The sequence below is a fragment of the Hypomesus nipponensis genome, chromosome 1 (assembly GCF_054491055.1).
Source record: "Hypomesus nipponensis isolate SF chromosome 1, ASM5449105v1, whole genome shotgun sequence".
In the NCBI taxonomy this organism is placed as follows: Eukaryota; Metazoa; Chordata; class Actinopteri; order Osmeriformes; family Osmeridae; genus Hypomesus; species Hypomesus nipponensis.
Window position 1 is genome coordinate 7,932,618 of NC_140361.1, and position 12,724 is coordinate 7,945,341.

General features: G+C 46.1%; 1 long non-coding RNA gene across 1 annotated transcript in view; it reads left to right on the forward strand.

The window, feature by feature from the left end:
* Positions 1–12,724, forward strand: part of LOC146302315 (uncharacterized) — a 30,052-nt gene that overhangs the window by 11,697 nt on the left and 5,631 nt on the right. The window contains exon 3 of the long non-coding RNA XR_014756389.1: positions 11,880–11,994. This is a non-coding gene — a long non-coding RNA (uncharacterized LOC146302315). The remainder of the gene's footprint in view (positions 1–11,879; positions 11,995–12,724) is intronic.

The following is a 12,724-nucleotide window of genomic DNA, read 5'->3' on the forward strand; positions in this document are numbered from 1 at the left end:
AGACCAGGAAGAAATAAACTGCTTTGTCAGTCAAAAAATAATATTATTGATTGTTTTGTCAGTGAAACCAGTTAATGAAAACTCCCATGACAAGGATAAAGGCCATACATGTATGTAGTAACCTTGTGACTTGTTGGTAAGGAGTGGCATTTTCTTGCTGTGAATACCGAATACTGGCCATCCCTTCAATACAGTGGGGAGATGTGAGTCTGTGAGGCCAATAAACATCCCCAGTTCCTGTCATCTGTGGCTGGAAAAGCATGGCTAATTCCTGTAGGAGGATCAAAGCAGCCCCATCAGTAATATAGATACGGATAGTTAGTCCAAGCTAACATGAAAGCTGTTACACACCTTGTTAGTGCATGCTAACATGATTACTATTATGTAGCTGTTAAGTGCAGGTTTACGTGTGTGAATTTTAGTGTGTGTTAGCTGGATGCTAATCTTAAAAAGCTCATGTGGATGCTAACAAGAAACGTCACACGTGAGGTTAAAATTAGTGCAGCTAGATAGTGTGTTAGAAGGCAGCTAACCAAAACAGGGCTAATGTGGCAGTTTGTGGCATGCTAGTGTGGAGGCAGTAACATGGTATGTTAAAGACCAGTGGTGTGCCACAGTTAGCATGTCATTGCAAAGGCGTCCACAGTTGTGATAGTCGTGTGTGGTTTTGTAGTTTAGCGTGGGCTAACACGACACTAGCGGGCTAAGCAAACTGTAGGTGTAGTGGGTTTAAAATCCCATCAGTGGTGGGGTTTGCTCAAACGTAGTATGAATTACAAACCTTTTCTTTCTTCAAGAACACCCCGATACATGTAGCCCAACTAACCTGAGGAGTATGCTCCTGTCTCCTCTCTGGTGCTACAGAATGGGAGAAAAGGACTTCCAGAGGAATTAGTGTTTTGTTTCTTTCTTGTAGATTTCTCCATTCTTAAAATGGGGACATGCTCTAGCTAATCTGTCTGTCTGTCTCTGTCAGTTTCTCCTCGTCTGTCCTGATGTGGCCTGGTCTGCTTTGGCATTCTACAGGTATTCCTTCTAAAAGAGGAGGCTTCAAAGACAGTGTGCAAATGGGTTTTTCCTGCAAGCAGCCAGAATGGCCAGCGACGTGTATTAAATGCAAAAAAATAGGCCAGGTACACACACACACACACACACTCACAAATGTACATTTATGCACACACCCTCTCACAAATTCACATACCAACACACACACATACACACTGCCCTTCTCTGTGTCCCTAGCTAACACCCACATGTAGTACACTCACACGATCATTCAATGACAGCATAAAATAATTTCATATCTTGATGTAGTCAAACAGGCTGGAAGGCCGAGTGAATCAACGTCAAATTGAAAGAACAGTAGATTATATCTTGTCTGCCTGACAGGTTTGCAGATGAAGAGATACACAGGTAGACATGGATGAATAGATTTGTAAAACAACTAAAACAGACAGACAAGCTAATGGGTCATTTTGAGCTTCAGTGATTGCGAGTCATACAAGCCTTTTCAAAGGCCATGTCCTCATATTAGTTTCTCTTAAAAACAGTCAGAAAGACAGACTGCCAGGCTGGTAGGAAAAAACAACTGTTCTTTGTAAGTTTGAGTGTTCTAGAAAGAGAGGTAGGAGGAAGAGCTTGTTTGAATTGGGAGGGACCTCCTGTTTTATCCGCCCAGTGCAGAAGCTCTGACTTCAATTGCCGCTGAATCCAGATTATCCTTCACCTTTGGTCATTGGCTGGCTGCCCCAGATGCACTCAATATTGTAAATACAATATTAGTATTCATATGAACCAGGACTGGAGAGAGAAACACTGAGTGAGTGGGCAAAACCATCAAAACTTTTTGAACACGTTTTCAAACATGTTGAACTGGTAATCCAATTCATATAAACCCTTCTCATCTCTCCTCTTCTCACAGAGAGAGGTAGAGAATCAGACTGTGTCCGGTAACTGCACACATAGCGGACAGACACATTGAGTCAGTGGATCAGAACATCTGGCCATTGCCCTCAGGCCCCTCAGGCGTTGCCTCTCGAGTACAACCAAAAAGCCTAGAGCCAAAATGGCCTCCGGTGCTCTTAGTCACCGGGTTTCTATTTAATCAACACATGGCCTGGTGGAAACCTGATTACTCAGGGCTGCTCAGGTGATGCCGTGGGACGGCGTGTGCGAAACCCCTTTTCCCCCCAGAACCCTGTGTGTCTGCACGCCCCCCCTGTTTGTTAGGACACGATCCCATGCAATGCCGGAAGAATGCATATAGAAGCTGTGGCTACCGGGGTAAAGAGGAGGAGCGACGAGAGACAGATAGACTTCAGTTCATGCAGAGCAGGGTGTCACAGGTGGGGCACACACACTGACAGGACAAAACAGGATGGACATACAGTGCCAATAATGCACAAACATGCTCATGCACCCGACCAGTGCTAGATGAATTGTGTGTTGTTTCACTGCACGGTGAGTGAGAGAGGATGATAGCGTGTTGGCAGCATGACAGAAACTACACGGCCTCAGTACAATTATCCGTGACACTGAAGGTGAGGCCATAGCTGGAGCTGGCAAAGCAGGCAGCCTGTCTGGAGTGTGTGTGTGTGTGTGTGTATTGCTGTCTGAAATAATGTGTTATTAGAGGATGACTCAGAGGTTTGAGATGTTAAGTGGGCACAACCTTGTGTGTGTGTGTGTGTGTGTGTGTGTGTGTGTGTGTGTGTGTGTGTGTGTGTGTGTATGTGTGTGTGTGTATTCATGCCAGTGGCATTGCATTTTGTGAGGTGCCAGCGACAAAGTCCCTGTTCATCAGAATTAGGCCTGTGTGTATGTGTGTGTGTATGTGTGTGTTTGTATGGCCCAGGGTCAGTTTGATCTCAGAGGTAATTATCCAGAGCTGAAGGACAGTGGCTACAAGCTAACTCTGTAATAAGAACAAAGTCAACCTTCCCACTCCTTACACACACCCACCCAAGCACATCCACACATGTTTGCAACTTGTCTCCTCGTTATTTCAGCAAAATACCTAAGACCACTGTTCATTAGTGAGTGGCTGACACACACCCTCATGCCCTCTGACCTCTCCTGCTTGGGCCTCTGGGTGACTGACGTCACCCGACAGGCTTGCTCTGTGTTGACCCCTTGAGTCACATGGCTTTCTGTAGCTGCTCTGATTGGTTATCCCCCAAGTTGAAAAGTATTCCATGCCCTTGGTCAAATAAATGTATTCTGGTCCATCTGCAGTGGTCCAGTCCTTGGCTATAATTGGTTGGTTGGGGCAGAGTGTAAGTTACACGCACACACTCCCAGACACACTCCCAGTTCCTTCACACACACACACACAAACACATTTCCAGATCTTCCATTCTCTTGTCCTCCTCTAAGTACTTCACTGGTATGACGCGCCCACTGCCTCACGTCGTTTGCACCTGGTTCCCAATATGCGCGCCGCGCCGCTCAGATCAGTCAGCCGGCCACCTTGGGGTTCCCGTTAGACGGCCATGCGGGGATTGCAGATTTCGGGAGGCAGAGGAGAAGACTGATAGAACGTAATGAAATGGCCTGTTGCTCTAACCGAGCCAATAACCTGTTCTGTGGAAGGACTAGGTGGGTGGGTGGTTGTGTGTACGTGTGTGTGAGGGGTTTGTTTATCTAGTGTGTTTGTGCTTGCATTTGTGATAAAATGGTCTCATTTTGTGTATAATGGTTTTAATGTGTGTGTAGGTTAAAAGGAGTGTGTGAGCTTGTATCTGTGTATGTTGTATGATAGTATTAATGTTTGTGTGTATGTGTGTGTGTTTGCGTGCTGCATCATTACACTGTCGGTGTGTCTCCCTGGAGAGCTCAGAGAGAGATGCTCTCCGACATCTCTCCTCTCTAGATATGGAAGTGCTTCTCAGTGGCACGTTATGATGCTTATAAATGTCAGGCCCTATAGCTCTGCTGTGACAAATGATTACAAGGGGAATCAACTGGAGTGTGTTTGTGTGTGTGTGAGAGACGTGTGAATGGTCGTCCTTTTAACCTATCAGCAGTAAATGTAATGAAGGAACCACAAACTGTGTGCGTGGTAATGTGTGTGCGTGGTAATGTGTGTGTGTGTGTTTGCATTTGTATGTGCCTCTGTTTATTTTCCAAGTGATGTAAGTGGGACATCAATGCCAATACCACCCAAACACACACACACACACACACACACAAACATTATTGTCTTACTGGCTTGGTTACAACACTGACATGCACACATACACACACACACACCCACACACACAGACAGAACACCAGTACAATGTACACCCCATCCCCCTAAATCATAAAACTTCTTAACTTAGAAGCTGCATGCTAAAGGCCTTTTCCTACTGCTTTCAAGTTCTTTAAAGATGATCTCTGGGAAAAAGTGCTGCTATTCAGGCACTGCCTGTGTGTGTGAGTGTGTGTGTGTGTGTGTGTTTGTGCGTGCGTGTGGACCCATGTAGCTTCCAAGCCAGTCTGACAGTGATGAATATTCGCAGTTGGAAAGGGATGGAAAACATCTATGGGGCTTTGGGGCTCACTCCCTCCCCTTTATTTCCATTCTCTCTCTCTCTCTCTCTCTCTCTCTCTCTCTCTCTCTCTCTCTCTCTCTCTCTCTCTCTCTCTCTCTCTATCCCCCCCCCCTCTCTCTCTCTCTCTCTCTCTCTCTCGCGCTCTCTCTTTCTCTCTCTCTCTGTTTCTTTCTCTCTGTCTCTTTCTCTCTGTCTCTCTGTCTCTCCCTCTCTCTTTCTGTCTGTCTGTCTGTCTCTCTCTCTCTCTCTCTCTCTCTCTCGCTCTCTCTCTCTCTCTCTCTCTCTCTCTCTCTCTCTCTCTCTCTCTCTCTCTCTCTCTCTCTCTCTCTCGTCCTAGTACCACAAGGATTCCATCCTGCATTCAGCTCTTTCACACTATTAAGCCACTAGGGTTTATTCTGTTACGTTTGGACTGTATAGCCCTTCCTGTTTATCTAGTCTATTCTTCAATTACATACAGAATAATATTACTCCAAAATGTATTCAATATTTCATTTCTCGCCAGTTAATTCTGTTCAAATCGTCGACTCCCCTAGAGGCTCTCTTTGCTCTTTCATCCCTCTATCTCGTCTTCCTCCTCATCCCTCCCTCATCCCTCACTCCCCATGGCCGTGCAGGCCAAACACAAGCCCCCCCCAGGAGCTCTCACCAACCAAAGCGGAAATAAGTTGTTTTTATGAATTGTGTATATATATATATATATATATATATATATATATATATATATATATATATATATATATATATATATATATATACAGTATATAATTATTTTATTATTCAAGCCAAAGTGGTTAGCCAATGTTCTCCTCCCTCATTTTTTTCTTTCTTTCTTTCTTTCTTTCTTTCTTTCTTTCTTTCTGTCTCACTTCCTACCCTCTCAGTCTCTCACCCCCCAGATGAGAAAGTAAAAAGCACCTTTTTAATTAGTGCATCAAAGCCTCAAAGAAATGTGCGCTTTTCAAATAAAGAGTCTGCAGGGAGCTGTTTAAGCACTTGTTTTATTCTGTCTCTTCTTCAAGAAAACAAACGACCAGAGGACAGAGACCTAGAGCTGTGACAAGGACAGCCCCTCCGCTAAGTCAGTGATCCCCCCTGTCCCATGATGCATTGCAGCTACAAATGAAAGCTACTCTCCTATTCTGGGCATCTGTATCAGTCCTAAGAACATCTCCTGGGTAGCTCAGGGAGAATGTACACCATGTTGATACATTTTATTTAAGTCATTGCTCTAGACTAGGAGCGACATATTTATTTTACTGTATTTCAACAAAATAAATTATAGCCGGTTCCTATTCCCTCTGGATCCTGACGTAATGTGTGTGTGTGTGTTTAGTCTTCTTTTGTCCTAATCCCCCTTGCTTTATGTGCTAGGAAAAACATCACTACTGTTATATTTACAGTATATAAGTTACACACACATTCTCTTACACACAAACACACACCTCCGCCAGTGTCAGGGTCCATGGAGCCTATAGTAACTGGGCTGATGCCGTCTGTGAAGCATTGGGGATTAGCGTCCTGCTGCCGGTAACCTTGACATGAATCAAGAACACAGGGAAGGACACACACACACACACACAGGCCTTTGCACAGCCGCATACAGTTGAATAGCAATTAATTTGAGGTCATCTTGTTCTAACAGGCCAGTTGGCAGTCAGACCTGTCTGTCCTGGACTCCTCCCATCCCTATCGTCCAATCATTTTGCTGGTTTCTGGCCACAGTCCAGGTCTGAAATTATGTGAAATAACGTTTCATTTTCCTCTCCCTCTCTCTCTCTCTCTCTCTCTCTCTCTCTCTCTCTCTCTCTCTCTCTCTCTCTCTCTCTATCTATCCCTCTCTCTTTTTCTCTTTATGCCTCTTAGTCGTTCTCTTTTTCTCTTCTCCTCTCTCTCTATCCATTAGTCTCTCTCCCCCCTCCCTCCTCACCATATTACGAGGAGTAAGGAACCCAAAGCAGTCCAGAATCTGGGAGGGAGAGGTCAGGTCGCTGCACTTTTAACCTCTCTTATAATGGAGTTTTAAAGCACTACTGTAATGTGTTTTCAGTGGGGAGCGCTGTAGAAACTGCTGTAGCCATTAAATACTAATGGGGCTGTTTTTAAGGCTTGAGTGATCCCAAGAGGAGAGGGGTTGTGAGGAGGGGTGGAGGGGGAGGGCAGAGGAAGAGGTGAGAAGGGGAGGGGAAAGGATAGGGTGGGGAGAGGAGGTAAGAGGAGAGGGTGACTGTTGGAGGGGAGGGGAGGGGAGGGGAGGGGAGGGGAGGGGAGGGGAGGGGAGGGGAGGGGAGGGGAGGGGAGGGGAGGGGAGGGGAGGGGAGGGGAGGGGAGGGGAGGGGAGGGGAGGGGAGGGGAGGGGAGGGGAGGGGAGGGGAGGGGAGGGGAGGGGAGGGGAGGGGAGGGGAGGGGGATAAAGTAGTGGAAAAGAGGAGAGAGGAGGAGAATTAAGTTCTGCTTTAGAGAAGATCATCCCTCAGAGATATCTGCATTATTAACCCCAGTGTGAAATAATGAAATCAACTCTGACACTGCAAGGTGCATTGAGTGTACTAATAACTATTTTACACCTTAACATGCACACACACGGACATACCATAACAATATTGATCTTCCTGTGTCAGAGTTTATGTAAGTTGATGTAACATTCTGATGTTTTCGACTGTGATAGAAATGAAATATGACAGGCTATAAGCTATAAGAACTCCAATTGTCTCTTGGAGTAGGATATCATTAAAAACACCCACGTGTCCACCTACACAGCCGTACACCCATACACAGAATCATACACACTCCTGCCGGCATACTTGTCTAAACACACATATTCACCTACCGTACACACACACACACACCTTACACGCTCAAAGTAAACTTCAGAGACATTGAGTTGCTCCTCCTTCTATAACTGCAGTGGGTTGCCGTGGGAGAACAGAGAAGCAACCCTCCAGCTTTGCTCACCAGCCAGCACCTCTGCCTCCTCAGGTCTCCATGGATACCATGTGGGAAGGCTACAGTCCCAAAGGGTTTTGTGGAGGTGGATGGTTTAGGCCAATCAATACCTGAATCAATACATGAACCTCAAGTCATTACATTATCCATGTTCGAATGGTTCTGAGAACTGGATTGTAAGGGGGTCTTAAAAACATCTATGTCACACCGGGGGAAATCTGTACGTGAATGAACATATTTTGGGGCAATGTATGTAGGAATGGTAAAACTCAAGCTAAATTCAAGACTTTCGAAAGACGACTAGAAAGATGTTATCACAAAATAAATTGTTAAAACAGTGAAGAAAACACTGTTTTGTACAGCAGTGCATGTGTTTGTGTGTGTGTGATCAAGAGATGTTTCTAAAATCCAACACCATTGGATCATTGGGTCTCATTTACTAACAGGATTGCGCCCATGTCAGGCATGAAATAGCAGGTAAAGACATAACACCGTATTTACAAAGCGAGTGCACTTGAGTAAAAACGCAGATTACCGCTGCTGGGAGGGTATAAGGGAAAGTGGGTGTGCATATTTCTAGCTCCTGTTCACTGAACTTTTTTTTTGTTCTCCTCAAAGCACTCATGGTGGCAGTAACATGCAGGCGATTTTTCCCGTCTTTTAACGGCGCGCTAATTAACACTAATGGGCGCTGATTGAAATACATCGTCCGCTATTTGCGGTTGGGCAAAGGTGCAGATTAAGCTGCGGTCGCAATGTTAATAAATGAGGCCCTGGGTATTTTATCTTAAAATGACAAATAGCCCATTCCTTTGTGAAATTTACTCAGTGAAGGCCTTATATAGCAAATAGTTTTCTGATTATGGACAAAACCCACAGATACACACACACAGACACACACTGGAAAGAAATAGGGAGTGATTAACAACTGTGGCATAAAATTTGCTCTCAGTTTTGCAGTCGATTTATAATCAGGATGTGCCAAGCTTTAATGAATACCTTGACCTTTGTGTTTATGGGTGTGTTAATGGCTGTGTATTTGTTGTTGTGTGAAGTTGTGTGTTTTTGTGTGTGATGTGAATAAAAGCAAACAAAAAGTGAATTCTTATTTAAGAAATGAAAATGTAATGGGCTTCTGTGCTCCACAGTCGGTGTGTCTACTTTAGTGTGTGTGTGTTCACCAGTGTGTGTGTGTATCTCCCACACAGCCCCCTTATCTCTGATGTCCCACCAGAGTGTTAAGGTGACTTGGGTTAGCAATTAAGTTGTCTGTCAGATGAGTAGCAATGTTCTAGCTAAAAGAGGACAAACAAAAACCCAGACACACTGGATAGGTATGTAATATTCAACACACAGAGAGGCCTTGAACACTTCATAGTGCCACTCTTACCCTCCTCCCAGTACTGGTGCCCTCTCTTAAGTGCCCATGCCAACTCAATGCCACCTGTGCACAGACACTGTTGCTGCCCCCCAGGGAGCTATCAACCTCACATGCAAACACTGGGGTTGGTGTGTTTGGGGATGTATGTGCTTGGTAAGTTGTGTGTGTGTGTATGTGAGAATGTGTGTGTATAGGATGTGTGTGTACTGACCACGTTGGTGTGTGTGTGCGTGTGTGTGTCAGGAGAGACGAGCTCTAGCGCTGTGTCTGTTTCTCGACAGCTGTCGCTCGCACGTCAACCAGCGTTTTTGATGGCACACTGTGGGATACGTTTCAAAGACACACACAGTCTTGTAACCCCCCTCCTCTCCCTCCCGTTCCCTGACCCTGGCCCTCGAGCTCTCTCCCTCCCTCTCTCACCTCCCTCTCTCTCCTCCACCCCCCTTTCTGTCTCTCGCCAGCTAAGCAGCACCCCATCCCACCTCTACGGTGCATTGATTAATCTCATGTCACACCTACTCTCTCCTCAGCCGTTTATTCAGCATCTGTGTTTTATTTCGTTCATCGGATGACCTAGCTCCCACAGCTATTTCATTTGTCCCGTAGCGTCGCCACGGTAACAGCAAGCCTGACGGTGCCCGAAAAGTGAAGTTGTTCCGTCGGTCTGGCCGTGTGGCGTGCACCACGTGTCTGTGAACGATAGAGCAAGAGAAAACAGAGACAGTAAGAGAGAGTTGGTGTCGGGGTTAAACACTAAGAGAAATGAGAAGGGATTTGCTACAGTGAAAGGGGGAATGAGGTAGAACGGGAGGGAGAGTGACTGAGAAATGGTGAATTGAAGAGTGAGAGAGTGTGGGAGTGTGTTTGTGAGTGTGTGCATGAGAGAAAGGGAGAGAGATAGCTTAACGTGGTGCAGTGCTCCTGCATTAGAATTGATTGGATGCTTAAACGGCCAGTGCTGCTCACTCAAGCCTGGGATAGACAGATAAGGGCTCTCCTCTTTTCTCTCCTCTCCTCTAATCTCCTCGCCTCTGCCCTCCTCTCCCCTGCCCTGTTCTCTTACATCCTCTCCTTTATTATCTATTTCACTGTCCTCTCCTCCTTCCACTTCTTCTCATCTTCTCCTCCCCTTTCCCCTTCATCCTTTCCCTATCCTTTCTTTTCCTTGACTTTTTTCCCTCTCCTTTCAGATCCCCTCCACCCCCTCTCCTCCTATCCATTTAAATGTCCAGAATGTCTACCTGCCTTATTTGGCTGAGAACACACAGACGGAGATCTCCTGTATTTGTCCTCAGTTGTCCTCCGACCCTCTTTGTTAACCACATCCCCTCCAACCCCGCCGGCCCCCTGTCCAGCTCTCATCTCTCATTTCCCTCACGGCGAGAAACTCATTTTCAGAGCGAGGGAGGAATCGGATGAGTTTCCGCCAACGCTGATAGACGCCACGCCTTGCACGCCACGTCCTCCAACGGGCAAATGTTTGTGTGGGGGTGTGTGTGGGTGTGTGGGTGTGTGTGGGTGTCTGATCGAAAGAAGATAGAGGAGGTAGAAGAGGAAGATATATAGATTGACATTTCTTGGCAGTTCCGTATATTTACAGACCAGTTCTACCTGTCTTGCTTTCTCTTTAGTGCAGAGTGGGAAGCTGCAGGAGAAGCACAAAAGGACAGCGGTTGGTCCAGGTTCTACAACAAGCTTCCTTATGATTTCAAACTCTGGTATTGTTTGTGTGTGTTTGCCTGTGTGCTTAGCGTGTGTTCGCCGCGTCAAAGAGCCTTCAAGGATCTGTCGTGTTCACATCAAGTGCGGCACGTCAGACACTGCTGCAAGCACAAACACACAAACACGCACACATGCGCCATTAGCCTGTCTATCTAAGACCCATCCACTCACTGTTGTGAAGTTAGCAGCCATGCTAACTAGGTTCTCGAGGGCTAAGCCGAACATTGGCCTTGAGTAATTTAGTTGTAGCCTTTGAAGTTATGTGGGATTTCAGAGAGTGGGTGTCTTTACTCCCCATTTTGTAGCATCTGGTGAAGATGAATACCAAGGCAAGCTCAAGCCCACTCTTGTTTTGGTTTCCCTTTGATCTTTGAGTTTGTTGTCGCCTGGGTTTCTGGGGTCGTTGGTAGCGATTGCGATGGACTGTCCAAAGCATCTTCTGCTGCATCACACACATCTGATCCAGGCTGGCAGGCTGCTGCTGCTGCTGGACAGAACACTTACAGGCTGTTTGATTATATTGTGTTATCTGTCTCCCTCAAGCACGTAGCAGGAAGCCATAGAGCTGATTGAAGATGACTGGATGGCCGCCTCTTCCTGGGCATTCTAGGAGGTTCTCTCTTCTCTCTCTTACCCTCCTCTACTTTTTAACAGTCTCTATCTCTCTTCCTCTCTCTCATCGTCCTCTACCATCTCTCTCTTTGTCTCTTTCTCTCTCTTTTTTGCTTTCCATCAACCTCTCTCTCTCTTTCTGTCTCATCTCTCTTCCCATCTTTCTCCTCTCCCTCTGTCCTCTGTGGGTGTGTTTGCGTCTTCAGCGTAGCGTGAAATGACAGGACGCTCGGAATGATCCCCTGGCTTTGATCTCCGTCACCTTGGACGCTGTCCACCTGTGACTCGCTGCCTCTGCGATTATGTTGCCGTGGAGATTGATGTGGAAGCCGACAGTAGGGCGTTCTGAGAGTCAATGTGTCTGGGTGGAAAGTCACTCCGTTAGTCACACACACATGCGCACCCGAACACACACACACACTTCGAAAACACTCTCTTTACCTGCTCCTATTTATATCTCCTTTTTTACCTCTCTTCATTTCTACTTCTAGTTCTAATCTTTCCTCCACATGCAGTAACATTCTCAGGTCGATGACAGTTGTGTTGTATTAGTAGAGGTTGGATGGACAGTCATGGACTGTCAGTGGTATCTGGTTCTGGGATGAACTGATGTCAATTTGATGCATCCTGGAGTTTTTTGTGTGTGCGTCTTAAATCCATGTGTCTCCTCTCTCTCTCCATAGGCCTGGACGCCACCAAGGATCCTTGTGTGAAGGTGCGTTGCCCCACTCACAAAGTTTGTGTCAGCCATGACTACCAGACCGCCATCTGCACCAACCACAATCAGCCAATACACAGGTAAGACATACAGATGTGCATGCATGTCAAATAAAAGGCTGGTTGCAGTGTTTGGGACTACCTCGTTGTTATGATCAGTGACCTATGCCCTTTTGTAAAGCTCTCTCTTGGAAGTCGCTTTGGATAAAAGCGTCTGCTAAATGCATAAATGTAAATGTACACATGTACGCATGCACACACACACGCACACACACACACACACACGCACAAACAGGTAACAGATACAGATATGATTAGGCAAATACGCACATGTATATTCTCCCTTTCTAGATAAACATACACACACACACATACACATTGTCTTTCTTGCAGTAACATACACACATAGTCACACACCCTGCTGGAGAAAAACAGATCACTGGAGCAACCTTCTTGACAGGCAAAAATACAATACCTGTTTTGTAGCGAGGACGGGAGGCGTTTGTTCATCCAAAAAATCCAGAAATGTTGTGTTCACTAACGTAGGACTAAGTTTGGATGCCACCCTCACAGCCTGTGAATGTGTGTGTGTGTGTGTGTGTACATGTGTGTATCCAAAAATCAGCCTCCTACTGTCCATCCTCCCTCCTGTTGCTCTTCAACCTCTCCAACCATGACCTGGCAACAAGCCTCTGATTGGTGGAAAAGCTTCCATGCTGGTCTCACAGCTCTCTGAGAGAGAACAGTGGGAGGAGATGATAGGGGAAGGGAAAAAAGGGCAATGCGAGGTGAGAAATAGGAAGGAGAGGAG